At 47.6% G+C, this 17,606-nt stretch overlaps 1 protein-coding gene across 8 annotated transcripts in view; it reads right to left on the bottom strand.

Moving 5' to 3' along the window:
- The window catches only part of LOC109875543 (breast carcinoma-amplified sequence 3-like), a 314,869-nt gene that overhangs the window by 139,642 nt on the left and 157,621 nt on the right, over positions 1–17,606 (bottom strand). The gene's annotated exons all lie outside the window — the stretch shown is intronic.

The raw sequence follows: 17,606 nt of genomic DNA, 5'->3' as shown, positions 1-17,606 counted from the left end.
GGGAGACAGAAGGAGAACAAAGGAGAGAGAGAAATATAGAGAGAGAGTGAGGGGGAGAGAGAGAGAAATAGAGAGAGAGTGAGGGGGAGAGAGAGAGAAATAGAGAGAGAGTGAGGGAGACAGAACGAGAACAAGGGAGAGAGAGAGAAAGAGAGAGAGAGTAAGAGAGAGAGAGTGAGGGAGACAGAACAAGAACAAGGGAGACAGAACGAGAACAAGGGAGAGAGAGAGAAAGAGAGAGAGAGTAAGAGAGAGAGAGTGAGGGAGACAGAACAAGAACAAGGGAGACAGAACGAGAACAAGGGAGAGAGAGAGAAATAAAGAGAGAGTGAGGGAGGGAGACAGAACGAGAACGAGAGAGAAATAAAGAGAGAGAGAAATAAAGAGAGAGAGTGAGGGAGGGAGACAGAACGAGAACAAGAGAGAAATAAAGAGAGAGAGAGAAATAAATAAAGAGAGAGAGTGAGGGAGGGAGACAGAACGAGAACGAGAGAGAAATAAAGAGAGAGAGAGAAATAAATAAAGAGAGAGAGTGAGGGAGGGAGACAGAACGAGAACAAGAGAGAAATAAAGAGAGAGAGAAATAAATAAAGAGAGAGAGTGAGGGAGGGAGACAGAATGAGAACAAGAGAGAGAGAAATAAAGAGAGAGAGAAATAAAGAGAGAGAGTGAGGGAGAAAACATTACCCTTTGCTTTACCTTTCCTACATGCTGCCTCTGCAACTGCTGCCAAGGGACATTAACACTAAAAGGGTTCCATAACACATCATAACTCCATGTTAAATGAAACAACTACGACAAGAGCAGCACCGAGGGCTCTACCGTTCTACACCCCCCATCCCGCCACTCCATCTCGGCCTCACTGCAGTCTTTAGCCGTTGGCATGGCGACAGGTCATTCGTTGCACTTACATTTTGAGAAGTTATTTTTGGAGCGGGTGGCATGATCCCCCCCAACAACACTCAGGTTACTAGGAGACCGAAGGATTTGAGGATCTTCTCTCAGCTCGAGCCCCAAATGGCACCCTATTCCCTACATATTGCATTACTTTTTACCAGATTCCTATGAGCCCTGGTCAAAAGAAGTGCACTTTGTAGGGAATAGGGTGCCATTTGGGACACACCCGCAGTGCCAGATTACTGGATTACTTCCTTCATACATCTGCTTTACTGTGAGAGAATAACATCATGAAGTTTTTACCCTGCTAAACTAAATCTGTCTGTTCAAAAGCTTGGCCCCTAAACATCTCTCTCTCTCTCTCTCTCTCTCTCTCTATCTATCGTGTCGTTCTTCAAATCTCAATTTCTTGCCAAATCCCTCTTCTCACTCACTCCTCTTCCCCAATCCTCTCATTTGTTTTCAAAACCAGGAGGCTCTTTTTATGTTTGTGTTTTTACAGTGCAAAAACAAAGTGACAGTGACAAACCTGATGGGAGGCGACTAAACACACACACACACACACACTCCCAAGACTCTCTTCCGCCTGCCAAATGACAAAACCAGGCCACACCATTTCAATTATGGGGGAGATATTGGATAATAAAATGCTGATGTTGTAGTCTTTAGGAGATGAGCTCTTCCACTGAACCCGTGTTGAGGCCTTCACCAAGAAACAACAACACAGAGAAATGACTCATTTCATGTGGTAACAAAACCTCCAGCAAACATAATGAGCTAATTGTGGCTTTTTGAAGTCAACTCCTTTTTTTTGGTTCCATGTGTGTTATTCAGTCTATAAAGCATTTAAGTTACTCTTGCAGTCATTACCAAACAATTTGAATAAAAAAAGGAGAGGTCATCAAAGCGGCTGGAAATCCAGGATATGAATTATGCTAAACGGAGAAAGATGGCGGCTCGGCTTCGATTTACGAATATGATCGCGTTGCTTTGGCGGAAAATACTGTGTGTATGTGTCTACCACAAGGAGGTAGTATACTGAAACACTAACAACTAATTAATGATATATTAATGTGTCATATCATTTGATTATGTCAAATGTTAATGTCTAAAACTTTTTAAGCTTTGGTAATGACCCTGGTGTTTAAACAGCATTACTCCTAGGGCCAAGCCTACCTGCCAGAGCCAGAAACATTTCTCTTTCCTTCTCACTCTCTTTCTCTCCTCGTGTCTTTCCCTCCCGCAGCGGGCAGGAGCTTCCTTTGTCTGGCATGTGTCACAGACGTGGAGATTTAGGAGCTGAACATAGCAACTGTTAGACAGGCCGTTGAGAAAAAAGACTCCCAAGGACAGAGGAGAGAGGGAGGAAAGAGAGGAAAAAGGGCAGAATGTTTGCGGAGGAGAGGACCACTAGGTTTTTCTCTTCTTCCAGCAGTTTTCTTTAGAACTCTCAGGGGGCCATAGAGCAGAACAACCTGCGTATGTCAACATGAAGAGAACTACAGATTAGACTGCTGTCTCCATAAATATTACACACAGGTGGAACACATGCTATGAGCATTTATAATAGCGTATGGCTCCTTAAGATACAACATAATAGCATAAACACAGAGAGCAACTACAGAGAGAGAGAGAGCAACTACAGAGAGAGAGAGAGAGAGAGAGAGAGAGAGAGAGAGAGAGAGAGAGAGAGAGAGAGAAACTACAGAGAGAGAGAGAGAGAGAGAGAGAGAGAGAGAGAGAGAGAGAGAGAGAAACTACAGAGAGAGAGAGAGAGAGAGAGAGAGAGAGAGAGAGAGAGAGAGAGAGAGCAACTACAGAGAGAGAGAGAAAGGATGAGAGAGAAAGAGAGAAAAGAGGGCTGATCTGGGGAGGACAGGAATAGCTAGCTGAATGAAAGAGAAGCCGGGGAGGCGCTGGCAGGGAGCATCGAGGGAGTTGTCTGAGGAGAAACAGTGTCCGTTTGTGGCTGGTGATAATACTTTCCATTCAGCGGGGGCTCACGGCCGCTCGCTGCTGATTCTCCTGATTGCAGGCTGGCGCCCTGCTGGCGAGTCCAGTGCTGCTGAAATTAAATCCACTCTGTTCGGTTATAAATTATAATGCTCTACAAACAACACCCCCACTGGGGACAAGGAGAGATGGAGGAGAGAGGAGACAGAGGTGAGAGAAAGGGAGGGAGAGTGAATGGGTGAGTGAGGGAGAGACAGAGGAGGGGGGAGGTAGAAAAAGAGGGAGGATGAGGGAGGGAGAGAGAAACAGAAGAAGAAAACAACGAGAGAGAGACAGAAGGAATGCTGCAACGTCATCTTGTCCTCACAGATCAGTGCTGCTGCACAGAGACCATGTGGACAGAGGAACAAGAGAGAATGGTGTATGTGTGTGTATAAGAGAGAACGGTGTATGTGTGTGTATAAGAGAGAACGGTGTATGTGTGTGTATAAGAGAGAACGGTGTGTGTGTGTGTATAAGAGAGAACGGTGTATGTGTGTGTATAAGAGAGAACGGTGTATGTGTGTGTATAAGAGAGAACGGTGTATGTGTGTGTATAAGAGAGAACGGTGTGTGTGTGTGTATAAGAGAGAACGGTGTATGTGTGTGTATAAGAGAACGGTGTGTGTGTGTGTATAAGAGAGAACGGTGTGTGTGTGTATAAGAGAGAACGGTGTATGTGTGTGTATAAGAGAGAACGGTGTATGTGTGTGTATAAGAGAGAACGGTGTATGTGTGTGTATAAGAGAGAACGGTGTGTGTGTGTGTATTCGAGAGAACGGGTGTGTGTGTGTGTGTATAAGAGAGAACGGTGTATGTGTGTGTATAAGAGAGAACGGTGTATGTGGTGTATAAGAGAGAACGGTGTGTGTGTGTGTATTCGAGAGAACGGTGTGTGTGTGTGTATAAGAGAGAACGGTGTGTGTGTGTGTATTCGAGAGAACGGTGTGTGTGTGTGTATAAGAGAGAAACGGGTGTATGTGTGTGTATAAGAGAGAACGGTGTATGTGTGTGTATAAGAGAGAACGGTGTATGTGTGTGTATAAGAGAGAACGGTGTGTGTGTGTGTATAAGAGAGAACGGTGTATGTGTGTGTATAAGAGAACGGTGTGTGTGTGTGTATAAGAGAGAACGGTGTGTGTGTGTATAAGAGAGAACGGTGTATGTGTGTGTATAAGAGAGAACGGTGTATGTGTGTGTATAAGAGAGAACGGTGTATGTGTGTGTATAAGAGAGAACGGTGTGTGTGTGTGTATTCGAGAGAACGGGTGTGTGTGTGTGTGTATAAGAGAGAACGGTGTATGTGTGTGTATAAGAGAGAACGGTGTATGTGTGTGTATAAGAGAGAACGGTGTGTGTGTGTGTATTCGAGAGAACGGTGTGTGTGTGTGTATAAGAGAGAACGGTGTATGTGTGTGTATAAGAGAGAACGGTGTATGTGTGTGTATAAGAGAGAACGGTGTGTGTGTGTATAAGAGAGAACGGTGTATGTGTGTGTATAAGAGAGAACGGTGTATGTGTGTGTATAAGAGAGAACGGTGTATGTGTGTGTATAAGAGAGAACGGTGTGTGTGTGTATAAGAGAGAACGGGTGTATGTGTGTGTATAAGAGAGAACGGTGTATGTGTGTGTATAAGAGAGAACGGTGTATGTGTGTGTATAAGAGAGAACGGTGTGTGTGTGTGTATTAGAGAGAACGGTGTATGTGTGTGTATAAGAGAGAACGGTGTGTGTGTGTGTATAAGAGAGAACGGTGTGTGTGTGTGTATTAGAGAGAACGGTGTATGTGTGTGTATAAGAGAGAACGGTGTATGTGTGTGTATAAGAGAGAACGGTGTGTGTGTGTGTATTAGAGAGAACGGTGTATGTGTGTGTATAAGAGAGAACGGTGTGTGTGTATAAGAGAGAACGGTGTATGTGTGTGTATAAGAGAGAACGGTGTATGTGTGTGTATAAGAGAGAACGGTGTATGTGTGTGTATAAGAGAGAACGGTGTATGTGTGTGGATAGAGCAAAAAAAGCAGGGAAGGACAGAGGAAAAAAGTGACGGTTTAAAAAGCCTTCTGCACGTGGAGGTAGATGTATTGGGTCTGTAGTGTTAGAACTGTAGCAGGCTGTAAACTACAGTACTTCAGTAGTCACAGCTAGTACTGAACAATGCTTTGAGTCGGCTCCACATACTTTCCCACGCCTTTGCTATAAGACTTACACGATAATATAGAGATGATACAAAGCTTCCTATCCTGTCAAACAGCTTCAATAACATTGAAGCCGTGTGTGTGTCTGCTGACCCAGATGAGGGGTAGTTTTAGGGTCAACACAGTGTGTTCCTCCAGCACTGTAGGGGTCTCTGTTGCGCGCCGGCGTGCTCTTTGTCCTTCAGCACAGCTCCGGTCTGGGGATCTGGGACAGCCTGGGTCACACCAGGCCCTTCCACGGGTGACGGCTTTAACAGACGAGATACGTCCCAAATGGCACTCTAGTCCCTATATAGTGCACTACTTTGAACAAAGCCTATCAAAAGTAATGTACTATATAGGGAGTCATTTGGGATGCCAGTTGCTCGGCACGGCCAGCGACACGGGACGAAGCCAGTGGTCACCACCCACACCAACAAGGTGCGGTCAGAATGAGCAGGCTAAATGAGCCTTCAGAGGTGGGGAAAGAGGAGAAACCTGGCCACACACAGCTCTGTCATCTCCGCTAGCCAGGGTATTGAGACTGACGGTTGGAATGAGGCAGCAGAGTCAAATGAGGGTGTTTAATTGCAGGGGCAACGGAATGCACCAGTTCTCAACTCTAAATGACTGTCAACCCACTCAATATGAAACTCAGGCTACACACTCCTGTGTGTCTGTTCATGTCTCAAACAGCTACCAGTTTAACACTTCGAGGTACATGTCAGTTTGTTTTGTTTCTTGCTGATATTCTATGTTGAATCATGCGAGGTTGCAAACACCACAACTTGAAAAGAACCTGGTCACATTTGAATCTGCCTAAAATGATCAGAGGTAGAAAGCCTGACAAACAGGTAGAGAACCAGAAAGACAGGGGGGAGCTGTATGTGTGTGAGAGAGTAGGGAGTCGACAGGCATCAACCAGTTCAAAGTGCTGTCTCAGCACCAGCCAGCCCAGCCAGTATGTTGTGTCTGTCTGTCTGTGATGGGCTACTGTTTCACCTGGAGAGCAGCAGCCCAAAGCGGAGGTGACAGTTAGGGACATCAACCCCGTCACACAGCAGCTGAGCTGACAAACACAGACAGCCAGGCAGGCGGGGGAAACACAGACGCCACCGCTGCAGTCAGAACAGACTATACACACTGCTTAGATACAAAGTGACATTCTTTATGCGTCTCTGTTTTGGTAAGTGCTACGGTAGGTTTTTAAGGGGCTGAGATGCAACGATGGGCCAGACTGATCTAGTCATTTGGAGGAGGTATTTACGTAGTACAAGGAACACACTAAAGTGGGCACACAGGGAAAATGGCTTCAGAGGAAGTTATTTGACAAATCTAAACACTGCTGAAATCTGTCGCCAAGGACTGAGTGGATAATGGCGTCATCCCTGTAACCATAGAGAACGGAATGTATTTGTAATCTCCGTGAGCATAGGGGGAGTGTTAAGAGGTTGTCAGCTCCGTCGCAGAGAGCAGAACAGCAGTCATGACATCATCCCTGTCGTGGGAAGGAGAGCAGCAACATAATTGCAAGCACCTGTCTGCAAGCATACGGTCCAAAATAGTCCCGGTAACCGCTCTAGCGGTCCAATCGCTGGGCTTCTGTTTCCCCTCCCTGCCAATTAGAGAGCGATCGGCTGAGCAAACAAAGGAATATTGGCCGGTTAAGTCGTCCTCTCATCTGCAGGGTTTTCTTGTGACTCCAACATGTGCAAACACCTGATAGGAGAGGCCAGGCACGGACCCGCACCCAGCAGCCCAGTGCTGGGGTTAAATTGCTACCACCTTTCCCTAAGCCCATCGCCGACAATTAACAATATGGGCGATCCACTTCAAAGCCTCTGCTGGCTGAAGGGGTTAACCTCTCTGCTCCGGGAGATTTGTTTTTGATTTTCTCGAGATCCCCAGACCTTTTCATCTCTCTCCGTTCTCTATTTCTTCCTCTCCGCTTCCACAGAGGTAAAAGCAGAGCAACAGGAGTGATATTGTGTGATACTGTGATATTTGGGACACCATTTCCTCCATGCTTGACTGAAACAAACAGACTTGTAAAAACTTTATTGAGAGTAAAAAGTAATGGAGCTACTTGAGTGTGAGAAAATGTCTTGACATTCATATGAGAGCACTTAAAAATAACTGACATTCAGGAGGGAGAGTGTCTCATGGGAGCATGCTTGATGATTGTGGACATCTTTTTGCATGTTTGGGGAAATTAGAATCCTTGTTTGAGTCTCATGAAATTACCGGTTTTCCTAGCAATTAGTTTTACAGCCTCTTAAACAGGTCGGTAGAAGTAGTGCACACTACTCTGGTCTGAGGCCAGTGACAGAGCAAGAGTGTGTGAGAGAGAGAGGAGAGAGAGAAAGGGAGGAAAGAGAGAGAGCAAGAGAGGGAGGAGAGAGCGAGAGAAATTAGGTGAGAAAATTTAAAAAAAGAGTGTGAAAAATTTACAAAGATGTCAAAGGGGTTGCATGTGAATTAAGGGGGTAGATCGACCAATCCCTCCCTCTAGAACCTCCTCTTCATCTCAGAGGAGCCAGTCAGGGGAACAGATTAGCCCCTTAGCCCTGCTGACTATTCCCTTGACACCTCCCTAAATGTCAGTGGAAGGGTAGTAGTAGTAGTACCAGGCCGGGGTGCCCTCCCTACATGTCAGTGGAAGGGTAGTAGTAGTACCAGGCCGGGGTGCCCTCCCTGGCCATCTAACTGAACCCTCCTGTACAGATAAGCAGTGCACTTGGCCGTGTCTCCCTCTCTGTCTGATTAGTGCCCTGTGTGTGTGTGTGTGTAGTGGGTCCGGGGAAGTAGGGTGTGACAGGCCCTCCCTACAGCTAGCCCTGCAGCGCCCAGCAGCAACTGGAGCAAATACGTTTAGGAATTAAGACTGGGGAGAAGGGAAGAGGGGAATGCCCATGTCTGTGTGTGCGCGTGCGTCTGTGGTGGTGGTGGGGGGGAGTAGAAGGGAGTCGTGCTGCTCTTTTGCAGTGCTATACCAGCCCCTGCTAGCAGCCCCAGGATGTGGCCTGTCACTTCCCATAGCTGGTGATGAGAGGCAGAGACGTCAAGAGAGGTGAAGACGGCAGCACACAGGAGGGAAGGAGAGAAAGAGACTGATGGGAATGACTTCATGCACGGCAAACAGCACAGTAGGGTGAAGCAAGAATGAGAGGAAGCCTCCCTCCCTTCTTCCCTTGTTCTCTCCATCCCTCCTATCCGCCCTCATTCTCACCCTCCTATCATTCGCTCTAACCTCCCTCCATAAAAAGGCCTGATCCCCTGGTTGGTTGATCTCATTTGGCTAAACACTGCCATATGTCTGCTATCAGTCACACAGTAAGACTCAGAACACACCACAGCACAGATCCTCTCAACTTACATTAGAAATAAAGTCACCAGCCTAGATGATATTGATCTTAAATCCCTATTTGACCCCAAAAATATACACATGCATCCTATTGGAACAAATAAAATCCCACCATCAGCCCCAATGCCCTGTACTTGACACAGAGTGATCAATATAGAGAATTTATAGCACACAGTTCCCCGCTATCTAGACTTCTGAAATCAAAGATACTATGTCACACAGTCTGCCTCTTCTCCCTCCACTCCCTTTCCTTTCCTTTCCTCTCTTCTCCCTCCACACCCCCTTCTCTCCTCTCTTCTCCCTCCACACCCCCTTCTCTCCTCTCCTCTTCTCCCTCCACACCCCCTTCTCTCCTCATTTCCCTCCACACCCCCTTCTCTCCTCTCCTCTTCTCCCTCCACTCCCTTTCCTTTCCTCTCCTCTCCTCCCTTTCCTCTCCTCTCCTCTCCTCCCTCCACTCCACTCCACTCCACTCCCTCTCCTCTCCTCTCCTCTCCTCTCCTCTCCTCTCCTCTCCTCTCCTCTCCTCTCCTCTCCTCTCCTCTCCTCTCCTCTCCTCTCCTCCCTCGACTCCCTTTCCTCTCCTCTCGTCTTCTCCCTCCACTCCACTCCCTTTCCTCTCCTCTCCTCCCTCCACTCCCTTTCCTTTCCTTTCCTCTCCTCCCTCCACTCCCTTTCCTTTCCTCTCCTCCCTCCACTCCATTTCCTATTCTCTCCTCTTCTCCCTCCACTCCCCTCTCCTTGTTTCCCTCCACTCCCCCTCTCTCCTCTCATTTTCCTCCACTCCCCTTCTCTCCTCTCTTCTCCCTCCACACCCCCTTCTCTCCTCTCCTCTTCTCCCTCCACTCCCCCTTTCCTCTCCTCTCCTCATTTCCACCCACTCCCCTTCCCTCTCCTCATTTCCCTCCACTCCCCCTTTCCTCTCATTTCCCTCCACTCCACTCCCCCTTTCGTTTCATTTCCCTCCACTCCACTCCCCCTTTCCTCTCATTTCCCTCCACTCCACCCCCCCCTTTCCTCTCATTTCCCTCCACTCCCCTCCCCCTTTCCTCTCATTTCCCTCAACTCCCCTCCCCCTTTCCTCTCATTTGCCTCCACTCCCCTCCCCCTTTCCTCTCATTTCCATCCACTCCCCCCTTTCCTCTCATTTCCCTCCACTCCCCCCTTTCCTCTCATTGCCCTCCCCCTTTCCTCTCATTTCCATCTATCCACTCCACTCCCCCTTTCCTCTCATTTCCCTCCACTCCACTCCCCCTTTCCTCTCATTTCCCTCCACTCCCCTCCCCCTTTTCTCTCATCTCCCTTCCCTCCCCCTTTCCTCTCATTTCCCTCCACTCCCCATTTCCTCCCTTTTCCTCTCATTTCCCTCCACTCCACTCATCTCCCTCCACTCCCCCTTTCCTCTCATTTCCCTCCACTCCCCTCCCCCTTTCCTCTCATTTCCCTCCACTCCCCTCCCCCTTTCCTCTCATTTCCCTCCACTCCACTCCCCTCCCCCTTTTCTCTCATCTCCCTTCCCTCCCCATTTCCTCTCATTTCCCTCCACTCCCCTTTTCCTCTCATTTCCCTCCACTCCACTCACCCTTTTCTCTCATCTCCCTCCACTCCCCCTTTCCTCTCATTTCCCTCCACTCCCCTCCCCCTTTCCTCTCATTTCCCTCCACTCCACTCCCTTTTCTCTCATCTCCCTCCACTCCCCCTTTCCTCTCATTTCCCTCCACTCCCCCTTTCCTCTCATTTCCCTCCACTCCCCTTTTCCTCTCATTTCTCTCATCTCCCTCCACTCCCCCTTTCCTCTCATCTCCCTCCACTCCCCCTTTCCTCTCATTTCCCTCCACTCCCCTCCCCCTTTCCTCTCATTTCCCTCCACTCCCCTCCCCCTTTCCTCTCATTTCCCTCCACTCCCCTCCCCCTTTCCTCTCATTTCCCTCCACTCCCCTCCCCCTTTCCTCTCATTTCCCTCCACTCCACTCCCCCTTCTCTCATCTCCCTCCCCTCCCCCTTTCCTCTCATTTCCCTCCACTCCCCTCCCCCTTTCCTCTCATTTCCCTCCACTCCACTCCCCCTTTTCTCTCATCTCCCTCCACTCCACTCCCCCTTTTCTCTCATCTCCCTCCACTCCCCCTTTCCTCTCATCTCCCTCCACTCCCCCTTTCCTCTCATTTCCCTCCACTCCCCTCCCCCTTTCCTCTCATTTCCCTCCACTCCCCTCCCCCTTTCCTCTCATTTCCCTCCACTCCCCTCCCCCTTTCCTCTCATTTCCCTCCACTCCACTCCCCCTTTTCTCTCATCTCCCTCCCCTCCCCCTTTCCTCTCATTTCCCTCCACTCCCCTCCCCCTTTCCTCTCATTTCCCTCCACTCCACTTTCCTCTCATTTCCCTCCACTCCCCTCCCCCTTTCCTCTCATTTCCCTCCACTTCACTCCTGACTGGTTGACTGATGGAATGGCTGACTGGATAACTGACTGGCTGGCCGGCTGGCTAACACACTGATGCACGGGTCTGGTTCCATAATGACCCCTAGCTCCCAACTCGCTAAAGTAAGACCCTAGATATTTTTGTTCCTTCTCCAGAACATGTGCACCAATTGACCTGTGATGTGAGCACGTCTTTGTAAGCAGGAACGATTCAGCCCCAAACCACAAAGGGTTAAATAATATCCCACACACTCAGGCTTCAAAGACCAGCCTCTAATATGAACCTTTTGTGCCACTTAAAAGACCCAAGGACTCCTTTGACTCTCTGACGGGAGCAGACATATTGAAATTTCATTTAAAAACTGTGTAGAACGTCGTGACCACAGTCCTATCTGCTTTGATCATGGTGACACTGAGGGGGGGCATACGCTGTTAGCCGGCATGGCTGGGAGGAAACATATATAAGCACATGGGCACAAACAAGTACACATTCACAGACACAAGCCTGGTGGACATGTGCCGGGACTCTAGCTGTGCCACCCTGCATCATCAGCTGATTATGAGAGTGCGTGGGCTAGTTAAATGTTTGGAAGACAATACTAGGGAGCTACTCTCTAATCTGTGGTAGCATGATTAGAGAGCACCAGCAGAACCATATATTCTCTACAGGAAGTATCCTCTACAGGAAGTAAGTATCCTCTACAGGAAGTATCCTCTACTTATGATCACTTGATAGTTGTGGAATGAATCAGCGCATCCATACACAAACAGATATTGAGATGGTAGCCAGAGGTACTGTAGCTCACTCCTAGCTACATCAAAGTCTCTGCTATAGTAATACGGCAACTAACGCAAGAGGGGAATTCCCTTTCAGTCTTTCTCCCTCCCTCTCTCTCTTGGTGACAGACAGACACGACAGATGGACAGACTGGGTTACCGTGACTACAGCCAGACATGCCAGGGCGATAACCTCACCACGGCAACCTCCCGGGACCAATGATTCATTAATATGACTTTAGCAGGAGCTCTCACAGAATGTGATCTACTTGGTCCTCCACAATTATGTAATGGCCTCGCCTTGTAAAGAGACGATCTGGCTTAACTAACACACACACCACAAGCACGTCTGTACGCACACACAGAAAGTCTATTTTCATACGGTGTCCTTTTAACCTGGTAACATGTGCAGTAGTCATCTAGTGTGTGAGAGTCAGTGGTGGTGGGCTGTGTTTGTTATGATGGTGAGAATGTCATACAGCTTTGATCCTGACGATTCCCTCATAAACCCAGGGCTTAATATCATAGTGTCTGCATCCCAAACTACACCCTATTCCCTTGATACTGCACACTTTGGTCAAAAGTAGTGCACTATAAAGGGAACAGGGTTTCATTATCTTAAGGGTTAGGGAGGATATTAGCATCCTGTTGTTCCTAATAACCAGGTCTCTGAAGAGTCCTAATATTACAATGAAGGTCACTCCTTCACTGCACCATGTTGTAGATGACTAAAAGGGGAACGTTTGTCCTGGTAAACAGAGTCGGCATCCCAAATGACACCCTAATCCCTATACAGTGCACTACTTTTGACCAGAGCCCATAGGGAATACGGTGCCACTGGAGACACAGCCAGTAGGATGACGTTGCTACTAAACACTGATCTGGCACAACCTCTGGATCCATGATCACAGTGCAACTAAGACAAAACCAGAATGGTCCACTAACAGTGTAGACTATGATTTGTGCAGAATAAATCAAATCAAATCAAATTTATTTATATAGCCCTTCGTACATCAGCTGATATCTCAAAGTGCTGTACAGAAACCCAGCCTAAAACCCCAAACAGCAAGCAATGCAGGTGTAGAAGCACCTGTATTGTAGAATAGCGTGTGTGTGTGTAGATTAGCGTGTGTGTGTGTAGATTAGCGGGTGTGTGTGTAGATTAGTGGGTGTGTGTGTAGATTAGTGGGTGTGTGTGTAGATTAGTGGGTGTGTGTAGATTAGTGGGTGTGTGTATAGATTAGTGGGTGTGTGGATATGTGTGTAGATTAGTGGGTGTGTGTATGAGTGTGTAGATTAGTGGGTGTGTGTATAGATTAGTGGGTGTGTGTATAGATTAGCGGGTGTGTGGATATGTGTGTAGATTAGTGGGTGTGTGTATAGATTAGTGTGTGTGTGTGTGTGTGTAGATTAGCGGGTGTGTGTGTAGATTAGTGGGTGTGTGTGTAGATTAGCGGGTGTGTGTGTAGATTAGTGGGTGTGTGTGTAGATTAGTGGGTGTGTGTGTAGATTAGTGGGTGTGTGTAGATTAGTGGGTGTGTGTATAGATTAGTGGGTGTGTGGATATGTGTGTAGATTAGTGGGTGTGTGTGTGTGTATGTAGATTAGTGGGTGTGTGTGTGTAGATTAGCGTGTGTGCGTGTGTGTAGATTAGCGTGTGTAGATTAGCGTGTGTGTGTGTGTAGATTAGTGTGTGTGTGTGTGTGTGTGTGTGTGTAGATTAGTGTGTGTGTGTGTGTAGATTAGTGGGTGTGTGTGTGTAGATTAGTGTGTGTGTGTGTGTGTGTGTGTAGATTAGTGTGTGTGTGTGTGTGTGTGTGTGTGTAGATTAGTGTGTGTGTGTGTGTGTGTAGATTAGTGGGTGTGTGTAGATTAGCGGGTGTGTGTGTGTGTAGATTAGCGTGTGTGTGTATAGATTAGCATGTGTGTGTGTGTATAGATTAGCGGGTGTGTGTGTGTAGATTAGCGGGTGTGTGTGTGTGTAGATTAGCGGGTGTGTGTGTGTGTAGATTAGCGTGTGTGTGTGTGTGTAGATTAGCGGGTGTGTGTGTGTAGATTAGCGTGTGTGTGTGTGTAGATTAGTGTGTGTGTAGATTAGTGGGTGTGTGTGTGTGTAGATTAGTGTGTGTGTGTGTGTGTGTAGATTAGTGGGTGTGTGTGTAGATTAGCGTGTGTGTGTGTATAGATTAGCGGGTGTGTGTGTGTAGATTAGCGGGTGTGTGTGTGTGTAGATTAGCGGGTGTGTGTGTGTAGATTAGCGGGTGTGTGTGTGTAGATTAGCGGGTGTGTGTGTGTAGATTAGCGGGTGTGTGTGTGTAGATTAGCGTGTGTGTGTGTGTGTGTAGATTAGCGGGTGTGTGTAGATTAGCGGGTGTGTGTGTAGATTAGCGGGTGTGTGTGTGTAGATTAGCGTGTGTGTGTAGATTAGCGTGTGTGTGTGTGTGTAGATTAGCGTGTGTGTGTGTGTGTAGATTAGCGGGTGTGTGTGTGTAGATTAGTGGGTGTGTGTAGAGTGTAGTGACCTGGTAGAGCCTTGGTCTCAGTGTAGGGTTAAAACAGTCTAGCGGAGTGGCCGTAGACACCCGTCTCTGGTTATAGCAACTCCATCCTCCTAGTCAGAGGCCAGACAGGAAGAGGCCAAAGGGTTAGTAGAAACCAGAGGGTTAGTAGAAACCAGAGGGTTAGTAGAAACCAGAGGGTTAGTAGAGACCAGAGGGTTAGTAGAGACCAGAGGGTTAGTAGAGACCAGAGGGTTAGTAGAAACCAGAGGGTTAGTAGAAACCAGAGGGTTAGTAGAGACCAGAGGGTTAGTAGAGACCAGAGGGTTAGTGGAGACCAGAGGGTTAGTGGAGACCAGAGGGTTAGTGGAGAACAGAGGGTTAGTAGAGACCAGAGGGTTAGTAGAGACCAGAGGGTTAGTAGAGACCAGAGGGTTAGTGGAGACCAGAGGGTTAGTGGAGACCAGAGGGTTAGTGGAGACCAGAGGGTTAGTGGAGAACAGAGGGTTAGTGGAGAACAGAGGGTTAGTAGAGACCAGAGGGTTAGTAGAGACCAGAGGGTTAGTAGAGACCAGAGGGTTAGTAGAGACCAGAGGGTTAGTAGAGACCAGAGGGTTAGTAGAGACCAGAGGGTTAGTAGAGACCAGAGGGTTAGTGGAGACCAGAGGGTTAGTAGAGGACAAACTTTCAGTATTGAGTTGAATGCACCCAGTCCTCTGTGTGTGTCAATGTGTGTGTTTGTGTTTTGTGTGTGTATGAGCGACAGACCGAAAGACAGACAGACAGACAGAGAGAGAGAGAACGTGTGTATGAGATGGAGAGAAAGAGAGCGAGAGAATGTATGTGGGCAGGGTTAGTGGTGGATGTCATAGCTGATAAGTGTATTCGTGCTGATGATGATGCTAATGACACAGTCAGTGAGCCAGTACACTGGCTAGCTACAGCAGACAGGAGTGACTCACTGATTAGCGTGAGCCACATTAGCCAGCATCAGCTACACGTCTCAATGAGCTGGTGGGAGAGATGTTACTCTAGCTAGGCTAAAGCGAACTAGCTAAGGCAGCAAAGGGGTGAGTCATTGATTTGTGTTAGCCACATTAGCCAGACACTAGCCACACGTCTCAGTGAGTGGGTGAGGAAGATGCTAGCCTACGCTTCACTTCAGTGAGCTGTCCTTCATTAGACAATGACAGAAGAGAAGAGGATCTATCCCACCTGAATGGGGTTGAGATGAAGCTGCCAGCATCTCTTTGTGTGGACTGTGTGCATACAGTACATGTTAGTGTGTGCGAAGTGACATTTACCTAATGCAGGAGCGAATCCTCTCCTCATTAGAAGACTAATGACAGTGATGTGGGCTGATGAGAGCCCAGACCTGGACTCCTGCTGACACACACTTGGAGCCGGAAGTGTCCTGGGCTCCTGTCCAGAGCGTTGGAGCTGACAGGCTTTGGCGCGCGTTCGTGCGTGTGTGTATGCTCCAGTATATTTGTAGTTCTGATGGCTTTGCGCCCTTGCCCTCTCCCACGCAAATATCAAGTCACACCAGCTACACTCTCTCTCGCTCCAATCGCCTTCTCTCTCTCTCTCTCTGCTTCTCAGTAGTTGAAAATGACAAGATAGGAAATGTTCGAGTGTGTCTTTATGTGGACATTACATGTGCTCCATAAGTTGTCCACTGAAGACAGAATAGTCTATTGTGTAAGACAACGTTATGTCAGTCTAAGACAGCGTTATGTCAGTCTAAAACGCCATGTATTGTGTAAGACAGCGTTATGTCAGTCTAAGACAGCGTTATGTCAGTCTAAAACGCCATGTATTGTGTAAGACAGCGTTATGTCAGTCTAAAATGCCATGTATTGTGTAAGACAGCATTATGTCAGTCTAAAACGCCATGTATTGTGTAAGACAGCGTTATGTCAGTCTAAAACGTCATGTATTGTGTAAGACAGCGTTATGTCAGTCTAAGACAGCGTTATGTCAGTCTAAGACAGCGTTATGTCAGTCTAAAACGTCATGTATTGTGTAAGACAGCATTATGTCAGTCTAAGACAGCGTTATGTCAGTCTAAGACAGCGTTATGTCAGTCTAAAACGTCATCTTCAGTATGTCCAGGTGAAGCCCCCATCAGTCTGTTTATGCCTCTAATGTAGTCTACAGTCAGTAATGGAGAGAATGTAGTCTACAGTCAGTAATGGAGAGAATGTAGTCTACAGTCAGTAATGGAGAGAATGTAGTCTACAGTCAGTAATGGAGAGAATGTAGTCTACAGTCAGTAATGGAGAGAATGTAGTCTACAGTCAGTAATGGAGAGAATGTAGTCTACAGTCAGTAATGGAGAGAATGTAGTCTACAGTCAGTAATGAAGAGAATGTAGTCTACAGTCAGTAATGAAGAGAATGTAGTCTACAGTCAGTAATGAAGAGAATGTAGTCTACAGTCAGTAATGGAGATAATTGTTCTGTGACAGTGCAGAGAGCCAGGAGGCACACAGCCAAAAGGTCAGCAGTCTGTCCACACAAAGAGCAGGGAGGGAGGGAGGGTGTTGCTCTAATTTCCCAACACAACACTTGAATACACACATTCAGACGTTCTTTGACAAAATGGACAACATTGTACTGAAGCACAAGCTGAACCGTTACTACAGAGGATTTGGGTTCTCTACTGGTCTTTAAAACTGAGTGGGAGCCTGGTAGTAGGGCCGGAGGTGCACTGATGAAAACGCTGTGACAGTGTGTGTAGGCGAAGGGTTAACCGGTGTGTGTTGTTAGAGAGAGAGCAGAACACCCAGGAGCCATCCATCCATGCCAAGGGTGAAAAGCACACACACACACACACACACACACACACACACACACACACACACACACCAAAGACTTCTGTGTTGTGAGTGGAGGAGTTGATGTGGTGGGGGTGATTGTTGGTTGGGCAGTAAGTGACAGACATACACCTCCCAGTCCAAAGTGCTATTGGTACATAGAGTGATGGTTAAGTGAATCTCGCTGTTCCTGCAGCCTAGCTGGTGGGCTGGAGACTGGAGACACAGAGAAATAGGGGAATACAGAGTTAAAGAAGAGAGAACAGAGAGAGAACAGTGTTTGTAAAAGGTCTATTGAGTCCAGAGGCTCCTTGGCCTTGGGCTGCTCCAGACTACTACACTAATGACCACTAACGGTAAGACCACTCTCACCCCCCACAGCCAGCACTGTGTGTGTGAGTCACTTACTGCACGAACACAATGATACCCACTAATCCACCCTCCTCCACCTCCTCCTCCTCTCACAAAATGTAAGTGTATGTGTGTTTTTGTGATTGTCATTTCGGTCCCATTCCCCCAGTTTGGGGAGTGTTTGGTTTTGGTGCATTGTGCCTGGTCTTAAATGGCACAGAGCCTGCCCGTTTGGGTTGGCCCCTCTACACAGACACACTCACTAAGACCTACAACTGTTAGACCAGTAGACTGGCTGTTGAGGCAGATTACCCA

The sequence above is a fragment of the Oncorhynchus kisutch genome, linkage group LG18, assembly GCF_002021735.2.
Source record: "Oncorhynchus kisutch isolate 150728-3 linkage group LG18, Okis_V2, whole genome shotgun sequence".
Taxonomy (NCBI): Eukaryota; Metazoa; Chordata; class Actinopteri; order Salmoniformes; family Salmonidae; genus Oncorhynchus; species Oncorhynchus kisutch.
The sequence above is the reverse complement of the archived record's forward strand: the minus strand, read 5'-3'. Positions and strand labels throughout refer to the sequence as shown.